This window comes from Phodopus roborovskii, unplaced genomic scaffold (genome assembly GCF_943737965.1).
Source record: "Phodopus roborovskii unplaced genomic scaffold, PHOROB, whole genome shotgun sequence".
Taxonomy (NCBI): domain Eukaryota; kingdom Metazoa; phylum Chordata; class Mammalia; order Rodentia; family Cricetidae; genus Phodopus; species Phodopus roborovskii.
In genome coordinates this window covers 111,612-131,891 of record NW_026126126.1, presented here as the reverse complement: position 1 = coordinate 131,891, position 20,280 = coordinate 111,612, and positions in this window count along the sequence as shown.

Genomic DNA, 20,280 nt, shown 5'->3' with positions numbered 1-20,280 from the left:
CTTACGAGCATGTGGAAACTGTCTTTTACATTTCTCCTTCTAAACTCTTCCACACACCCCTCCCAACTCTCTTTCAAATTCATGGACTACTTTTCATTAATTATCATTGCATACATATATTCATGTATATGTTATTCCTAAATATAGGCTGCTCAGTCCATATAATGTTACTAATATGTATGTTTTCAAGGCTGACCATTTGGCACTAGATAACCAGCTGGTTAACTCTTCCCTGGGAGGGCCATCCATGCTATACCCAGCATTCCTCATTTGCCTGTAGTTCCTCATGTAGTTCCTCATGTTGAAGCTTTGTGCACTTTTCCCCATCAACATGTGCTTGGTGTCATTCTGTGCAGCTCACATTTGAGTAGTCATACTTGTGAGACTTTATGGGTGTAACGTCTTCTATTCATATGAAGCATCATCTTCAAGCAAGCTCCCTGCACTTCTGGCAATTACAGTTTTTCTGCCCAACCTCCCTAAATGTTTCCTGAGACTTAGGTGCAGGAGTCTTCTAGGTCTGGACTCCACAACTCTGCATTTTCCTTGTTGTAGTTTTCTGTGGTTGTCTCTGTCGCAAAGAGAAGTTTCCTTGATGACAGATGAGGGCTACACTTATCTGTAGGTATAAGAATAAATGTTTAGAATGTAGTTAGAGATTTTCCTTTTTTAGTGAAGTGGTGGTTATAGGCTCTTCTCTAAGATCCATGACTTCACTAGCACCGAAAAGTTAGTTTGTCTTCCAATACCAGGCATGGTTTTCCTGTAGTGAAGCAAGTCTTAAGTTCTTAGAAAACTATTGGTTACTGCCAAGGTATGGGTGCAAGAACTGGTCCGTTAGGGTTATCATACCATGCTTGCCTTGTAGGACAGTAAAGGAGGAAGCCACAATCCTGTGCAATGAACCTATCCTGAGAAAGGCATTCGGATCAGTTCTAGCTCAGGAGCCTCTGGACCCTGTCTCAAGTACTTAGTTCCTTCATCAATGGGCTCTTACCTTGTACCTTTGCAGAGCAACTAAGGGCAAGAACAATATTCTGTATTGCCCGGGACAGCTACCCTTGCCTGATATTGGGGGTTTGGTTAGTGTAAGTAGGTGCAGCATGAAACTGTTTATTCAAAACCAAACAAAATTTTTCTGAACTGCCACAGACAATGGAGGACAGTACCTAGCTACAAAAACTTGTTAGGTTTTATAACGGTAGATGATTATGGGGGTGGGGGTGTCCTTGAAAGTTGGGACAGCCAGGTAGCATGGGGAATCTGTCAGACAGGGGTGGTACTGAGAGTTGTAGTCAAGAGCATTCAGCCAGCCTTTAAGGGCTTCTGAGAAATGTACTACATTTCTGTTTCCTGGCCAAACCAGCTCAGGTTAGAATTGAATCATTGTCATCAGCATTGCCATTGGGGGATCTGCTTTGGGACCTATCAACAGTTAGGTTGTTTTTGGTTCTTGGAAGGAGCACATTCAGACCAGATGGGAAAAGTTCATTTAAAATGTCAGTGTGTATTTATGTACAGGTTATGTTTACTATTTTTTTAAGGTAAACAGTTCATAGTATGATTTCTTGAGGCCTTTTCAGACATCATTATTGTTATTGTACTGTATTTACTGTAATTACCTCCCCCACTGCTTCCTGGACCCCGCCCCACACAAACTTTCTCATTCTACCTATCAGATCACATATATTCTGCTATTCCCCTTTTCCCTCTGCCTACTTTCTTCTGTATTGCCTTCATTTCCCTACCTAAAGAGCCCTCCCTTTGTTCTTTCCCTGATTAGATCATTTGTACACTGCCTTTTACTCCTCTATTGCTCTGCAACCTCCCTTTCTTGGCAAGAGTCTGGTTTTACTTTCCAGATTCCTAGAGTTACTATAGGGTATACACTCAAATTTGAAGATTTGGAGATAGAACACTCTATTTGTCTGTCTAGATTTGGTGTTCCTTAATTCAATATAATATTGTCTCTTTCCATGCATTTGCTTGCAATATTCATGATTTCATTTTTCTTTGATAAATAGTATTCTGTAGTAAATATGTACCAATTATACATTTATCAGTTGTAGGCCATCTAGGTTGTTTCCACCTCTGAACTATTGTAAATAAAACAACATTGAACATGGCTAAACAAATATCTATGAATTTAGTTGTCAAGTCATTTGGGCATATGCCAAGGGATGGAAAGGCTCATTATATGATGAATTTAGATTTAGCTTTTTGAGACTTCTCATTAATTTCCATATTGACTTCACCAATTTGCAGTCCCACCAACACAGGATGATGATCCTTTTTTCCTCACACTCCAAAATTTGCTGTTGATTGTATTGCTATCTTTGCTATTCTGACTGTGGTAAGATGATTCTCGAAGTTATTTTGATTTTCACTTTCCTCTCTAATTACTAAGGACAATGAGCATTTTTGAGATATTAGCTATTGTCTTTACTTCTGTTGAGAACTTTAGTCAGTTCCCTCTTTTCAAATGGGCCTTTTTTTGTTTTGGTTTTTTTTTTTTGTTTGTTTGTTTGTTTGTTTTTGTTTTTGTTTTAATTTTTTGATTTCTTTGTATATTCTGGATATTAATCCTCTGTCAGATATGTAGCTAGCAAAGATTCTCTCATTCTGAGGGCTTCCTCTTCACCTGGTTGATAGTCTCTTTAGCTGTGCAGAAGCATTTTAGTTTCATAAAGTTCCACTTGTCAGTTGTCGGCCTTAATTCTTGGGCAAATGGGATCCTAGTCACAAAGTCCTTTTCTACACCTATGTTTGCTTCTGGCAGTTTAAGAGTTCCATATTTCATACGTAGGCCTTTGCTCCATTTGGAGTTAGTTTTTGTGAAAAGTGAGAGGCATTTGCATGTGGACATCCAGTTTTACAGCACACTTTTTTGAAGAAGTGTAGTTCAGCGTATGCTTTTGGAGTACTTGTCAAATATTATGTGGCTGAAGTTAAATGTGCAGTTTACACATCTGTTTTGTGGCATTACTATGGCTCTATAATATATAAGATTTGGAATTACATCCCCTCTTACATTGTTTCTTTTAGTCATAATTATTTGGCTATCCTTTTGTGGTTCCATATGAACTTTATGATATTTTTATTTCTTTGAAGAATTTTGGAAGGTTTTTAATCTCTGAGATTTTATTGACTTTTAAAATAGCTTTTCATTTAATGATCAGTTTCATAATGTTAACTCCACTAATCCATACTCATTGTGTGTCTTTCCATTTTCTAGTGTCTTACTCTATCTCTTTCTTTAGAGGTTTAAAATTTACGTTTATTGATATTTTATTTTCTTTGAGGTTATTGTGAATAGAAGTGTGTTCATGATCTCCTTTGTATGTTTATTGCTGGTGTATAGAAAGGTATTAATTTGTTCAGGTTGATTCTGTAGCCTGCCATATTACTGAATTTGTTTTTCTTTTTTAGAAGTTTTTTGGTAGAATTTTGGGAATCTCTAATCTGTAGTATCGTGTCATCCACAAATAGGGATAGTGTGACTTTTTCCTTCACTATTTGTATCCCTTTATTTATTTTTTTTTTCCTGTCTTATTCCTCAGGTATTTTGAGCTCATATTGAAAAGGAGTGTGGATAGTAGATAATCTGTATCTGGTTCCTGGCTTCAGGAGAATTGCTTCAAGCTTTTCTCAACTGAAGATGATGGTGAGCATTGGTTTCTCATAAATAGTGTTTACTATGTGAGGTAATTCTCAGGGACTGCAGTCCCTGTGACCTTTATCATGGAGGATTTTTTCAAATGCTTGTTCTCTAGCTACTGAGATGATCGTGTGAGATTTATCTTTAAGTTCATTTATGTGGTTTATTATATTTATTTATAAGCCAAAACGTAAATTTGAAAGAATAATGCAGGTTCACACATGAGATAATGGAGGGAAGGGAAAATGATATAATTACTTCTAACTTAAAAAATAATATTATAGGTTTGAAGAGAAAACTGACTCTAGAGAAATGTCTAGAGACTCCAACTAACAATCTGAACAACAGTGGAAAGGCTACTTTAAATGGCTTTCCCTGATAATGAGATTGGTAACTAACTTATCTTCCATTATAGAGCTGATGGAAACAGAAGCAGACACCCACAGCTAAACACTGAGTCGAACTGGAATCCAGATGCAGAGAGGGAGGAGTGATAAGAAAATGGGGACAAGACCAGGCTACAGAAACCCACAGAGACAGCTGACCTGAACAAAGGGGGAGCTAATGAACCCCCAGTCTGATAGCTGGGATACCAGCATTGGACCAACTCAGACCCTCTGAATATGAGTCTCAGCTAGAAAGCCTGAGCAGTCTAAGGGACCTTGGACAGTGGAACCAAAATGTATCCCTGGTGCACAAATGGACTTTAGGAGCACATTCCCCATGGAGGGATACTCCCTTAACCTAGAGGCAGGAGGGAGGGCCTAGTCCCTACTCCAAATGACATGACAGATTTTGTTGATCTGTCCAGGAAGGCATCACCCTCCCTGTGAAGTGGGGGGGGGGGGGGATGGGATGTGAGGATGGTCAGGGCATTGGAGAGAGAGAGGAAGGGAGGGATGGGGTACTGGGATCGATATGTAAAATAAGAAAAAAATAAAAACACAAATAATTTTAAGTTCAAATATTCAATTAAAATTGTACATATCATTAGGGTAGCATGGTATTATCATGAAGGGAATTAATGCTTAAGTTGAACTAAATATTTCTTCAAGCGTTTGTAGTAATTGTGAAAATGTTTAACACATTTTCTTATAGGTTTTTAAATGTGTAATTTTTTTTATTGCTCTCTGTAGTTATCTTCCTCTGAAATAGCTTTTTAAAACTTGAACTATTGAGATAAGTGGCTGGAGGTCTGTCTCACAGGATAAGAGTGCTTGGTATTACAGAGGACTCCTGTTGGTTCCCAACACCCTTGTGGCTACTCAGAACAGTTCCTTCAGTTACAGGGATTGATCTTTGTAGGCACCAGTAACACAGGACACATGCATACATACATGAAGGCAAAACACTCATACACATAAAAATCAGTCTTTTTTTTAATTTATGTCGATCCCAGTCCCCTCTCCCTCCCTTTTACCCTCTCTGCCCCCTCACATGCACCCTGATCACCCTCTCCTCCCATCCCCACATCCCAATGCCATCCAGGTGGAGTCATGTAGGTCTGTCAGGTCATTTGAAGTAAGGAATAGGACTTCTCTCCTGTCTCTAGGTTAAGGCAGTATCTCTCCATGGGGGATATGTCCGCAAAGTCTATTTGTGCACCAGGGATACATCCTGTTTCCACTGTCTGAGGTCCCTTAGACTGCTCAGTCCTTCTGGCTAAGACCCATATTCAGGGGGGCCTGAGTCAGTCCCATGCTGGATTCCCAGCTATCAGTCCGGGGGCCCGTTAGCTTCTCCTTGTTCAGGTCAGCTGTCTCTATGTGTTGCTGCAACCTGGTCTTGTCCTCTCCTTCTGCATCTGGATTCTAGTTTGACTCAGTGTTTAGGTATGGGTGTTTGCTCCTGTTTCCATCAGGCATTAGTTGAGGGCTCCATGGATAAGTTGGTTGTTGATCTCTCTATCCAGGAAGGGCATTTATGGTAGCCTTTCCACGGAAGTTCAAATTATTAGGTGGCGGCAGTCTTGTAGGTCTCTAGACCTTTCTTTAGGTTTAGTTTTCTCTTCAAACCAATAATGGCTCCCTCTTTTATGTACTCTCTCTCTTTCTCTCTTCTGTCTTCTATTCCTACCCTGATTCAATCTTCCTAGTCGCACCTATTTTGCCTCTCCTCCCCCTCTCTTTTTCCTACTTCTCTCTCCATTCACTGCCCCCCCACTTCCCCTGTGCTCTGGGAACTTGTCATTCCCCCTTCTGCTAAGGACCTTATATGAATCTCTTAGAATACACTTTGTATCCTAGTTTCTCTGGTGGTATGAATTATAGGCTGGTGATCCTTTGCTCTAGGTCTAAAATCCATATATGAGCCTGTTTTTGTGACTGGGTTACCTCATTCAGGATGGTTTCTTCAAGTGCCATCCACTTGCCTGCGAATATTTTTTTCTGCAGAGTAGTGTTCCATTGTGTAGATGGCCACATCTTCTTTATCCATTCTTCAGTTGAGGGGCATCTAGGTTGCTTCCAGGTTACAAATAATGCTGCTATGAACATAGTTGAACACATCTTTGTTGCATGGATGTGGATCATTTGGGTATATCTAAGAAGGGGATTGCCAGGTCCTGGGTTAAACTGATTCCCATTTTCCTGAGGAACTGCCATACTGATCTACAAAATGGCTGTATGAGTTTGCACTCCCACCAGCAGTGGAGGAGTGTTCCCCTTTCTCCACATCCTCTCCAGCATAAGTTGTCTTTTTTTTTAATGACATGAAATAAAACTTATCTCTTATTGTTCAATTCAGTGGTATTGCGTACATTCAGAATGGGCCACATTTCCCCATGTAACTTTTGAATTATAATTTTAAACTGAAACTGGGAATCTCTTAAAGAATCCCTCATTTCTTTTCTCCACAACCTCTTGAAAAAACATTGTTTTTTAAACATAAATGATTCACTTTGTGAATCTCATGAAAGTGAAATCATACATCTGCCTTTCTTTGTCTTGCTAATGTCCATTAACACAATTGTTTATTTGTATGTGTCATATCATGTATCAGAACTTCATCATTTAAAACTGGTTAATATTTCACACTTTTCCCTACCCATACCTGTTTAATACTCTTATAAGGTGTTTGCTTTTCCTTCTCTTTTCCTCTTTATCCCTGCCCTTCTTCTACTTCCCTATCTTATTTGCTTTTTCTCTCTCCTCATCTCAGACTACACACACAGTAACCTAAACCCTTCAAGGCTGTTAAAGGTAATCTTTATGATTAAATCCTTGATGTTGTATACTTGTTGCTTAATTAATCCTTAATTTTTTTTTTTTTTTTTGTTTAACTCAAATCATTTATGTGTCTGTAATTAAAATAATGGTCAACTTACATTTCAAGGAAGAGTCTCCTAAACAGTTATCATAAAGGTTCTTTGGTATTGAATTACTTTGTGCCATAATTAATAAACTTTTGTTGGGCACAGGCAAGTGGATCTTTATGAGTTTGAGGCCAGCCTGATCTATACAACAAGTTCTAGGACAGCCAGGACTATTAAACAGAAGAGATTGTGTCTAGAAAAAGTAGAAGGGGGTAGGGTGGGAGGGAAGGGAAGGAAAGGAAATGGTTTATCTACACATACCAAATTTCTTTCTAGCTCTCTTCTGTTCCTTTGATTTTCCTCTGTATACTTATTATTTTTCATATTGTGGAAGACCATTATTGTGAATCTTCTAAGTCTCCCTACATTTTAACATTGTTAGGAATTTTTTACAGTCTTTTTAAAATCATGTTTACTATTCCCCCTTCCTTTTTTTTCTTCCATTTTCTGTTGGTCATCTACTGCTGACCCTGAGGCTTACCCTTAAGAGCGATTTGTTTCTCCATTGAGACTCCATTGGAAAAAACTAAGTTTTCTTATTCAAGTAGTTGTCAATTGGAGATAGCTTCTGGTTCAGGGATAGAACTTGTGTCTACTTTGCTTCTTGGTGCTGAGACCCCATCAAGCCCATACCCACATAGGCCCTATGAATGCTACCTATGAATGCTACACAATTATGTCTAACCCATTCCCAGAACTAGAGACTTCATTCAGTGATGAGAGATATCCAATTGAAATCCCATCTCTCCCATTATTTGGTGATTCCTTTTAGATGACTTTTATATATTTATATTTTTTAGAAAACTTCTACTGTATTGAGTTACCATGCAACTCTTCAAATGGTCTATGAACTATGCCTCCTATTTCCTCCTTCACCCTTCTTCCCTCCCCCTTTCATTTGATCCTCCTCTTCTAGTCCTACCCTCAGTCCATTCATAACTATTTTTCCTATTTGGGGAGATCCATTTCTCTCCATTTGTCCCTTGATTCATTGTTATGAGTAGTTTTTTCTGCTGCTGGACTCACCGCCACACCAGCCCCAATTAACACACAGAGAGATGCTGTATTTGATATAATTCTGTTGGCCAGTTACTAGTTTCTTATTGGCTAGCTCTGTCTTAATTATTAACCCATTTCTATTAATCTAAGTATTTCCATGTGGTCTCATCTTACCAGAGAGTGGAGCTGGCATCTGCTCTCTCCAATCTCTACATGCTGACTCCTCCCTACTACTTCCTCGAATCCTCCTTGTCTCCTAGTCCCGCCTATCTTGCTTTCCGAATGGCCAACAGTGCTTTATTCATTAACCAGTATGAGAAACATATTTACAGAATGACATCTCCCATCATTTCATACTTAATCTCTGTGCTTATGTGCATTGTGAATTGTAGCCTGCTTATTGAAGACTTAACAGCTAATATCTACATATAAGCAAATACATACCATATTTGTCTTTTTGGGTTTAGGTTACTTCACTTGGAATGACTTGTTCTAACTCCATTTACCTGCAAATTTCATTATTATTTTTTTAACCAACTGAGAAGTATTCCATAATATAAATGTACCATGCTTTCTTTGTTCATACTTCTGTTGAGGGACATCTATACCATTTCAATTTCTGGCTGTTATGAATAGAGCATAAGTGAACATGGTTGAAACACATGTCATGCACAAGAATGGTATAAATGCATCTTGAGGTAAACGTATTCCAGTCTTCCTGCGGAACTGCATTGATTTCAACTATAGCTGTATGAGCTTGCATGCCCACCATTAATAGATGAGTGTTCCCCATACTCCATATCCTCAGCAGCATGAACAGTCATGTCTTAATGGTCTTCGCCATTCTGACTAGTGTATAATGAAATCTCAAAGTTGTATTGATTTGCATTTTCCTGATTCATTTTTTAAGGTATCCTCGGCCATTTGTGTGTCCTCTTTTGAAAATACTCTGTGTGCAGGGTGGTTTGTTTGTTTGTTTTAGATATTAGCTCTGTCAGAAGTGAAGCTGGTAAAAATCTTTTCCCAATCTATAGACTGATACTTTCTGCAAATGATGATATCCTTTGCCATACAGAAGCTTTTCAATTTCATGAGGTCCCATTTGTTAATTATTCTTATTGCTTTTGCTATTGTTCTGTTCAGAAAGTCTTCTATGCCAGTGCATACAGAACTATTCCCACACATTCTCTTCTGTCATATTCAGTATATCTAGACTTATGTTGAAGTTTTTGATCCATTTGAAGTTAAGTTTTGTGCATGATGAAAAGTATGGATCTATTTAGATTCCTCTACATGCAGCAATCCCATTTGATTAGCACCATTTGTTGAAGATGCTGCTTTTCATTTTGTTTTGTTTTTCCTGAAGTGTATTTCTGGCTTTTTTTTTTTTTTTTCATATCAACCTCTGTTCCCTCTCCCTCTTTCCCTCCCTCCCACTTTCCCTCTCTCCCACCCTCTTATACCCCTCAGCACCTCTCCTTTCCCCTCCCATTCCCCCCCCCACTCCACATGTAAGGTGATGCTTTCCAGGACAGGTTATCTAAATCTGTCAGTTCATTTGGAGTAGGGACTAGGCCTTCTCTCCTGCCTCTAGGTTAAGGGGATGTGCCCCCAAATTCCTTTTGTGCACCAGGGATAAACCCTGTTTCCACTGTCTGAAATCCTTTAGATTGCCCAGGCTTTCTAGCTGAGACCCATGTTAAGGGGGTATGAGTCAGTCCCAATGCTGGATTTCCAGCTATCAGTCTGGGGGTCCATTAGCTCCACATTCTTCAGGTTAGCTGTCTCTATGTGTTGCTGCAACCTGGTCTTGTCTTCCTTCTCTGATTCTGGGTTCCAGTTCGACTCAGTGTTTAGTTGTGGGTGTTTGCTTCTGTTTCCATCAGCTGCTAGATGAGGGCTTTATGATGGATAAGTTAGTTGTTGATCTCAATAGGGAAGGGCATTTATGGTAGGTAATCTTTCCACTGTTACTAATATTGTTATTTGGAGTCAGTCTTGTAGGTCTCTGAACATTTCTCTAGGTTCAGTTTCCTCTTTAAACCTATAATGACTCCCTCTTTTATGCTCTCTCTCTCTCTCTCTCTCTCTCTCTCTCTCTCTCTCTCTCTCTCTCTCTCTCTCTCTCTTCCTGTCCTCTTTCTTCTATTCCTTCCCTGATTCAATCTTCCTAATCCCAAGTATTTCCTCTCCTTCCCTTCTCTTTCTCCTAGTATACTATTCACTGCCCCTCCACCCCCCTCCCCAACTCCGCATATGCTCAGGAATCTTGTCCCTTTCCCCTTCGGTGAAGGACCTTATATGAATCTCTTAGAATCCTCCTTGTATCCAACTTTCTCTGGCAGTGTGAATTACAGTCTGGTGATCCTTTCCTCTAGGTCTAAAATCCATATATGAGCAGGTGCATACCATGTTCCCCTTTGTGTGGCAGGGTTATCTCATTCAGGATGGTTTCTTCAAGTTCCATCCTCTTGCCTGAGAATTTCAAGATTCCATTGATTTTTTTTTCTGCAGAGTAGTATTCCATTGTATAAATGTGCCACATCTTCTTTATCCATTCTTTGGTATAGGGACATCTAGATTGCTCCCAGCTTCTTCCTATTACAAATAATTCTGTTATGAACATAGCTAAGCACAGATCATTATTGCATGGATGTGGTTCATTTGGGTATATGTCTAAGAGGGGGATTGCTGGGTCTTGTGGTAGACTGACTCCCATTTTCCAGAGGAACCGCCATACTGATCTACAAAATGGCTGTACAAGTTTGCACTTCCACCAGCAGTGGAGGAGTGTTCCCCTTTCTCTACATCCTCTCCAGCATAAGTTGTCATTGGTGTTTCTAATTTTAGCCATTCTGGCAGGAGTAAGATGGTATCTCAAAGTTGTTTTGATTTGCATTTCCCTGATAGCACTGTCTTAAGTGTCTTTCAGCCTTTTTGATTTCCTCTATTGAGAGTTCTCTATTCAGTTCTGTACCCCATTTTTTAATAGGGTTATTTGGTGTTTTGTTGACTAATTTTGTGAGTTCTTTGTATATTTTGGAGATTAGCCCTCTGTCAGATATAGGATAGGTGAAGATCTTTTCTTCACCTATTTTGTGGGCTGCCTTTTGGTCTTGGCAACTGTGTCCTTTGCCTTACAGAAGCTTCTAAGTTTGAGGAGGTCCCATTTATTAATTGTTGATCTCAGTGTCTGTGCTCCTGGAGTTACGTTCAGGAAGCGGTCTCCTGTACCAATTTGTTCAAGGGTGCCTCCCATTTTCTTCCAAGTGGTCCAGTATGGCTGGATTTATGTTGATGTCTTTGATGCATTTGGAGTTGAGTTTTGTGCATGGCGATAGACATGGGTCTATCTGCAGTTTTCTACATACCATCAAGTTGTTCCAGCACCATTTGTTGAAGATGCTTTCCTCCTTCCATTGTGTCAAAAATCAGGTATTTGTAGGTGTGTGCCTTGATATCAGGATTTTCACTTCGATTCCATTGGTCTACTTGTCAATTTTTGTACCAATACCAGGCTGTTTTCAGAACTATAGCTCTGCAGTAGAGCTTAAAGTCAGGAATGGTGATGCCTCCTGAAGTTTCTTTATTGTACAGGGTTGTATTGTCTATCCTTGGTCTTTTGTTTTACCATATAAAGTTGATTATTATCCTTTCAAGATCAATAAAAATTGTGGTGGGATTTTAATGGGGATTGCATTGAATCTGTAGATTGCTTTTGGCAAGATTGCCATTTTTACTGTTTATCCTACCTATCCAAGAGCATGGAAGATTTTCCATTTCTGGTATCTTCTTTAATTTTTTTTCTTTAAACACACAAAGTTCTTGCTATATAGGTCTTTCACTTGTTTGGTGTTACCCCAAGATGCTTTATGTTGTTTGTGGCTATTGTAAAAGGTGATGTTTCTCTGATTTCTTTCTCAGCCCCTTTGTTGTCTCTATATAGTAGAGCTGTAGCGCCTGCGCTACAATCTGTTCCACGAATCGGGCGAAGGCCTAGAGATTGAAATAAAGACAAGACAGCCGGTCATTCATTCAATGGCAAAGTTGGAACACCAAATGCCGAATGCCGTTTATTGAGGGGCCAGAACGGGCTAAATACCGACTTATAGCACAGTGGAAAATTACAGGAGTTTTTTGGCTTAGCTCCTCCCTGTGTTGTCAGAGATGTGTGTCACAAGATGTGTTGCCACTAGGTGTGTGTCACAAGATGTGTTGTCACGGGAAGAGTACCAACAAAAGCCTTGGGGCAAGGAGTTCCTGCCAACAGCTTCAGGCTAGCTCAAGGTTCCTTAGGGGTCCATGCAGGGCCCTACATAGAGCTACTGATTTTTTTTTTTTTTTTATTTTAGTTCATCTTGTATCCTAATATTTGGTTGAGTGTGTTTATCAGCTGTAGGAGTTTCCTGGTAGAGTTTTTGTGTCGCTATGTAAACTATCATATCATCTGCAAATAGTGAAAGTTTGACTTCTTCACTCCTAATTTTTATCCCCTTGATCTCCTTTTGATGTCTTATTGCTTTAGTTAGAACTTCAAGTACAATATTGAAGAGATATGGAGAGAGAGAGCAACTTGTCTTATTCCTGATTTTAGATTAGTTGCCTTAAGCTTCTCTCCATTCAGTTTGATGTTGGCTGTTGCTTTACTGTATATTGCTTTCATTATGTTTAGGTATGTTCCTGTTATTCCCTATTCTCTCCAAGACCTTTATCATGAAAGGGTGTTGAGTTTTGTCGAAGGTTTTTTCAGCATCTAGGGAGATGATCATGTGTTTTTCTTTTTCTGTTTGTTTATATGGTGGATAGATTTTCGTATGTTAAACCATCCCTGCAACCCAGACATGAAGCCCACTTGGTCATAGTGGATGATTTCTCTGATGTATTCTTGGATTAGGTTTGCCAGTATTTTATTGAGTATTTTTGCATCTATGTTCATGAGAGATATTGGTCTGTAGTTTTCTTTATTAGTTTGGTGATGAACATTCTGTTTCTATTGTGTGGAACAATTTGAGGACTATTGGTATTAGCTCTTCCTTGAATTTTTGGTAAAATTCTGCACTGAAGCCATCTGGCCCTGGGATTTTTTTGGTTAGAAGGCTTTCGATAACTGCTTCTATTTCATTAGGGGTTATAGGTCTATTTAAGTTGTTTGTCTGTTCTTGATTTAAGTTTGGTAAGTGATAGTTATCCAGAAATTTGTCCATTTCCTTTGTATTTTCAAATTTTGTGGAGTACAGGTTTTCAAAGTATGATCTGAAAATTGGATTTCCTCAGTGTCCGTTGTTATGTCCCCTTTTCTTTTCTGATTTTGTTAATCTGCATGTTCTCTCTCTGCCCTTATGAAAATATGTTGATAAGTATGGACTTTAATTTGCATCACAAAGCTGTCAGACCATGAAGAACACATTAGAATACCGTGAAACTTGTTAAGATCGTTATACAAACATTTTCAAATGTTTTATTTTTTATATTAAGTTATATTTTTATTTTACATATCAATCCCAGTTCCCTCTCCCTCCCTCTTTACCTGTCTCTCACCCTCACATGCACCCTGACCACTCTCACCTCCCATCCCCCCGCTACATGTAGGGTGATGCCCTCTAGGAGGGTCATCTATCTCTGTCAAGTCATTAGGGGTAGAGCCTAGGACTTATCTCCTATCTCTAGGTTAAGGAAGTATCCCTCCATGGGAAATGTGCACACAAAGTCCTTTTGTGCACCAAGAATACATCCTGGTTCCACAATATGAAGTCCCATAGACTACTCAGGCCTTCTAGCTGAGACCCATGTTCAGGGGGTCTGAGTAAGTCCCATGCTGGATTTCAAGTTATTGGGCTGGGGGCCCATTAGCTCCTCCCTGCTCAGGTCAGCTATCTCTATGTGTTTCTGTAGTCTGGTCTTATCTGCCCTCTCTGCATCTGTATTCCAGTTCGGGTCAGTATTTAGTTGTGGCTGTTTGCTTCTGTCTCCATCAGCTACTAAATGAGGGCTCCATGATTGTGGATAAGTTAGTTGCTGATCTCAGTATCAGGGAAGGACATTTATGGTACCTTTCCACTGTTGTTCAAATTGTTAGTTGGGGTCTGTCTTGTAGGTCTCTGGACATTTCCTTGGGTTCAGTTTTCTCTTCAAGTCTATATATATAATGGCTCCTTCTTTTTTTTTTTTTTAATACAGTCGATCCCATTTCCCTCTCCCTCCACCCCTTCCTTCCCCCTCCTTCCCTCCCTCTTTCGCTCTCTACCCCCCCTCACATTTATCCCTACCACCCTCCTTTCCCATCCCCCCCACTCCACGTATAGGGTGATGTCATCCAGAAGGAGTTATCTAAATCTGTCAAGTCATTTGAAGTAGGGACTAGGACTTCTCTCCTGTCTCCAGGTTAAGGGGATATCCCTCCATAAGGTATGTGCCCGCAAGGTCCTTTTGTGCACCAGGAATACATCCTGGTTCCACTGTCTGAGGTCCATAGGACTGCTTAGGCCTTCTAGCTGAGACCCATGTTCAGGGGGTCTAAGTCAGTCCCATGCTGGATTCCCAGCAATCAGATCCTCCTTGTTGAGGTTTGCTGTCTCTTAATTGTTTCTGCAGCATGGTCTTGTCTTCCCTCTCTGCATCTGGATTCTAGTTCAGTTTGTCTAGTTCAGTTTAGTATTTATTTGTGGGTGTTTGTTTCTGTTTCCAACAGGTACTAGATGAGGGATCCATGATAGTGGAAAAGTTAGTCAATGATCTCATTATCAGGGAAGGGCATTTATGGTAGCCTTTCCACTGTTGCTCAAATTGTTGGTTGCAGTCAGTTTTAGACATTTCTTTATGTTTAGTTTTCTCTTCAATCCTGTAGCACCCGCGCTACCATTTGTTCCACAAATCGGGCAAAGGCCTAGAGATTGAAATAAAGATAAGACAGCGGGTCATTCGCTCAATGTTGGAACACCGAATGCCATTTATTGAGGGGAAAGAATGGGCTTAAATACTGACTTACAGCGCAGTGGAAGATTACAGAAATTTTAGGCTTAGCTCCTCCCTACAAGGTGTGTGTTATCAAAATGGAAAGAGTACCAACAACAGCCTTGGGGCAAGGCGTTCTCACCAACATCTTCAGGCTTGCTCAAGGCACCTCAGGGGTCCATGCAGGGGTCTACAGGTCCCCCTTTCTTTTAATATAAACTAACACCTGCCTTAGGTGGCAGAGGACATCAGCATAATTCCTTACCCATCATTGGAGAGCTCACCCAGGCCTGTAACCTTCCTGTCTTGGGTTGGATATTTGCCTTACCCGTCACTGGTGAATAGTTTGCCAGCCACACATGGGCAAAAGCATTTTCTCTTGAGCAAAAGACAGTATCTGTCTTGTTAGAAAGTTGGCCTGGGCCTGTCTAATGTTGTGGCAAATTAGCACCAAGTACAAGGGCTACAAACCCCAATGTTCTGCCCACAAGTTGAAGTCCTTGTAAAAGGCCTTCTGCACTGGCAAATGGCACTCAGGTTCATAGATGTTAATGATCTGCATGTATAAAGCATGTATAAAGAATGTGTATAACTTAAAAACTGATCACTCCAGGATTTCTAGAGAAATATGATGCGTTAACACAGATATGTGTGAAAGACAGAGAATAAGAAGCCATATGAGCTCCTTACAAAAATTCAAGTGTTCCTATAGGAGGTTAGTTTGTAAATTTAGTTTAAAAATGTCTATTTGTACTAGATAATCAAGTGTGCTTTGGGTGGCTAAGTCTACAGCCAAATCACCTGATAGTTGATCCACTGTACTTGCAGTATTTACAGATTGGGAGAGAGCTATGGTAGAAACTGTTGCTTCAGTGGTGAAGACGGCACTGGCAGCCGTGATCCCAGAATCTCCTTTCCTCTCAGCTGCACACCTCAGGTACATGGCACAGGACAGCTGTAGTTGGCAGACCTACTGAGAACAATTGAAACTTTCTCCAAAATTAGTAGCATTGGTTACAACAAAAAGAATGGAACCAGAATAACAGTGCCTGAGATGAAGGTGAAATTCTTGTCCTTTGGATCAAAGTGTAAATTTATAGCTGCTTAATCCAAACTATATGGAAAAAAGGCCACATATGGCTACTCAGACCCACAGGCATCAGGATGGGTAGATTCTTGAAGACCCATTGGCCCTTCTTTCTGGCTGTTACAATCACCATCCCTCCGCATATGGCGAATCAGCTGCTCAGGCACCCAAACAGGGTTATCTGCGTCTTGTGGAAAGACACAAACTGACCCTCGGGACCATACTAGAACTGGGTCAGGGCCGCACCATTTTCCAGTAGTGACTTGACATTCTTCCATATAACTCAACCATAGTCAGATGACTGAGGGTGCCAGTGCCGGTCAGCCGCAGATCGAGCACCACCATCAATAGTTTAAAAATTTTAAATATAAAGGACAAGAGAAAGGTGATTATGAGGAGACCCTGTAAACTCCCCCTTTTTTGTTTTATGAAGATAGGCTTTAATTGTGCAATGTGCATGCTCCACCATGGATGGCCTGACCCTGAGGATTATAAGGGATGCCTGTCTTATGTGAGATAAAAAATTTTTTGCTAAAAGAATTAAAATCCTGACTAGTATAAGCATGGCCATTATAAGTTTTTAATTGTCTGGGCATTCCCATATAAGCAAAGGCTTGTAAACAATGGCTCTTAATATCCTTAAGCCTTTCTCCAGTATGAGCAGAGGCAAATATGAGATGAGAATGTGTATCCACAGATACATGAACAAATTGTAGTCGACCAAAGGAAGGAACATGGATAACATCCATCTGCCAGATAACATTAGGTGTGACACCACGGGGGTTAACTCCAAGGTGTGGAACAGGTAAGAACTCTGCACATAGGGGACAATTCTTAACTATATCAATAGCTTGGTCTCTAGTAATTTTAAAATGGAATTTAAGTGACCCTGCATTAAGGTGGAAGGTTGTATGAGCTTTGTAGGCTGCTTCATAACCAGACTCTCTCATCATCATGATGGCATTATCTTTTTTTAGTATTAAAGTCAGCAATGGCATTTCCTTCACTTAAAGGACTGGGCAAATCAGAATGTGCTCAGAGATGTCCTACAAAAATTGGATGAGAGCACCTCCAATAGTAGGCTTTGTATGGCTAGTAAATGTTCTTGTACACGAGACACTGGAGCTATATAAGCAGCAGTTTTTAAGGGAGCCAATATATGAAATCTTTTGAGGACTGATACCAGAATATAACAATTGATGACCCAGGTATTGGTAGGGAAATTCTTGTTGCACCTTTTCTGGAGCTATTCTTAAGCCAGCTAGTTGAAGATTATGTTGCAATTCCCCAAAAGCCTCATTTACGTCCTTAGAATCTGGGCCAGCTAAAAGAATTTCATCCATATAATGTATAATATACAGGGGTTGAAATTTTTCTCTAATGGGGGCAATGGCCAAAGATACATAAATTTGACAAATAGTAGGACCATTGGCCATTCTTTGAGGCAACACCATCCATTGATATCTCTTATAGGGCTTTTTAAAATTAATAGAAGGAATGCTAAATGCAAATCGCTCACTATCCTGAGGATGCAAAGGAATGCTAAAAAAGCAATCTTTTAGGTCTATAACTAATAAATGATAGCCTTGAGGAATACCTACAGGGGAAGGTAAGCCAGGTTGTGTTGATTCCATAATTTGCATACAATCATTAACAGCTCAGAGATGTTGTAGGAGTCTCCATTTTCCAGATTTTTTTTCTTTATAACAAAGATTGGAGTATTCCCTGGGGAAGTTGAAGAAACACTATGTCCTGCCTTTACACGTTGATGTGCAGCCTGTAATTTCTCAATAGATAAGGGCCATTGCTCCACCCATACTGGGTTATCAGTTTTCAAGATAATAGGAATGGGAACAGGCTGCACAGCAATAGCTCCTAGGGAATATTTCCCAGCCCAGAGTGACCTCTGGCTCTTTTGATAATTAAATTTTTAGATGCAACAGACTGAGGGTCACCTTGTAGGAAGTTACCCAGTCCTCTTCCTTATACATAACCTTGGTCAGCCAGCATATTTTTAACAGGCTCAGTAGTAAGGACTGCTCCCATGGCCTGAAGCACATCTCTTCCCCAAAGATTAACAGGGATAGGACTTAACACAAAAGGATGAAAAAGACCTATATGTCCTTCATCATCTGACCATTTAAGAAACTGAGTACTGCATTCTGGAGCCACAGCAGTTCCTTTTGAAATGTCCTGGTTGTCCATACCCAAGGCAAGTCTTTGGCCTGCCTCCTGCATTTTTCCCCACCTCTTTAAATAACTGAAGCTATAACCTGACCCATAAGGTGATGACCATCTATGTCCCAACATATGCGTATATAGTTATTAAGACTTTTGGCTCCCTCTTTTAAGTTCTCTCTCTCTCTCTGTCTCTGTCTCTCTCTCACTCTCTCCTCTCTTCAATTGCTCCCCTGAATCAGTCTTTCTAGTCCCACGTGCTTTCCTCTCCTCCCCTTTTCTTTCTCCTAGTTTCCTCTCCACTCACTGCCCCGCAACTCCCCATGTGCTCTGGAGAACTTGTCCCTTGCCTCTTCTGTGAGGGACCTTATATGAATCTCTTAGAATCCTCCTTGTATCCTACTTTCTCTGACAGTATGAATTATAGTTTGGTGATCCTTTGCTCTAGGTGTAAAATCAATATATGAGCAAGTGCATACCATGTTCCCCTTTTTGTGGCAGGGTTATCTCATTCAGGATGGTTTCTTCAAGTTCCATCCTCTTGCCTGAGAATTTCAAGATTCCATTGATTTTTTTTTTTCTGCAGAGTAGTATTCCATTGTGTAAATGTGTCACATCTTCTTTATCCATTCTTCGGTATAGGGACATCTAGATTGCTCCCAGCTTCTTCCTATTACAAATAATTCTGTTATGAACATAGCTAAGCACAGATCATTATTGCATGGATGTGGATCATTTGGGTATGTGCCTAAGAGGGGGATTGCTGGGTCTTGTAGTAGACTGACTCCCATTTTCCAGAGGAACCGCCATACTGATCTACAAAATGGCTGTACAAGTTTGCACTTCCACCAGTGCACTTCCACCACTGCACTTCCAGCAGTGGAAGAGTGTTCCCCTTCCTCTTATGTTTTTGGTTGTGAGCCTAGCCTTTAACAGCTGAGCCATCTCTCCAGCCCTGTTCCCCTTTCTCTATATCCTCTCCAGCATAAGTTGTCATTGGTGTTTCTAATTTTAGCCATTCTGGCAGGAGTAAGATGGTATCTCAAAGTTGTTTTGATTTGCATTTGCTAAGGATGTTGAGCACTTTCTTAAGTGTCTTTCAGCCTTTTTGATTTCCTCTATTGAGAGTTCTCTATTCACTTCTATACCCCATTTGGTGTTTTGTTGACTAGTTTCTTGAGTTCTTTGTATATTTTGGAGATCAGCACTCTGTCAGATGTAGGATTGGTGAAGATCTTTTCCAATTTTGTGGGCTGCCCTTTGGTCTTGGCAACTGTGTCCTTTGCCTTACAGAAGCTTCTAAGTTTGAGGAGGTCCCATTTATTAATTGTCAATCTCAGTGTCTGTGCCCCTGGAGTTATGTTCATGAAGCGTTCTCTTATACCTCCCATTTTCTCTTCTAAGAGGTTTGGTGTGGCTATATTTATGTTGATGTCTTTGATGCATTTGGAGTTGAGTTTTGTGCCTGGCAATAGACAAAGGTCTATCTGCAGTCTTCTACACACCATCATCCAGTTGTTCCAGCACCATTTGTTGAAGATGCTTTCCTCCTTCCATTGTATACTTTTACCTAGCTGTTTTGTCAAAAATCAGGTATTTGTAGGTGTGTGAATTAATATCAGGATTTTCACTTCGATTCCATTGGTCCACTTGGCTATTTTTGTGTCAATGCTATTTTCAGGACTCTGAAAGTAGAGCTTAAAGTCGGGGATGATGCTAAATATGGATCTCAGCCAGAAGGACTGAGCAGTCTAAGGGACCTCAGACAGTGGAGCCAGGATGTATCCCTGGTACACAAAAGGACCTTGCGAACACATCCCCCATGGAGGGATAACTGCCTTAACCTAGAGACAGGAGAGAAGCCCTAGTCCCTACTTCACATGACCTGTCAGATCTACATGACCCCAACTTGATGGCATTCCCCTACATATGGAATTGGGGTGGGGGGATGGGAGGGGAGGGTGGTTAGAGTGCATGTGAGAGGGCAGAGAAGGTAAAAGGGAGGGAGGGAGGGAGGGAGGGAGGGGTAACTGGGATCAACATGTAAAATAATAAATTAAATTAAAAAAAAAAGTATGGTGGAAAAAAAAATTG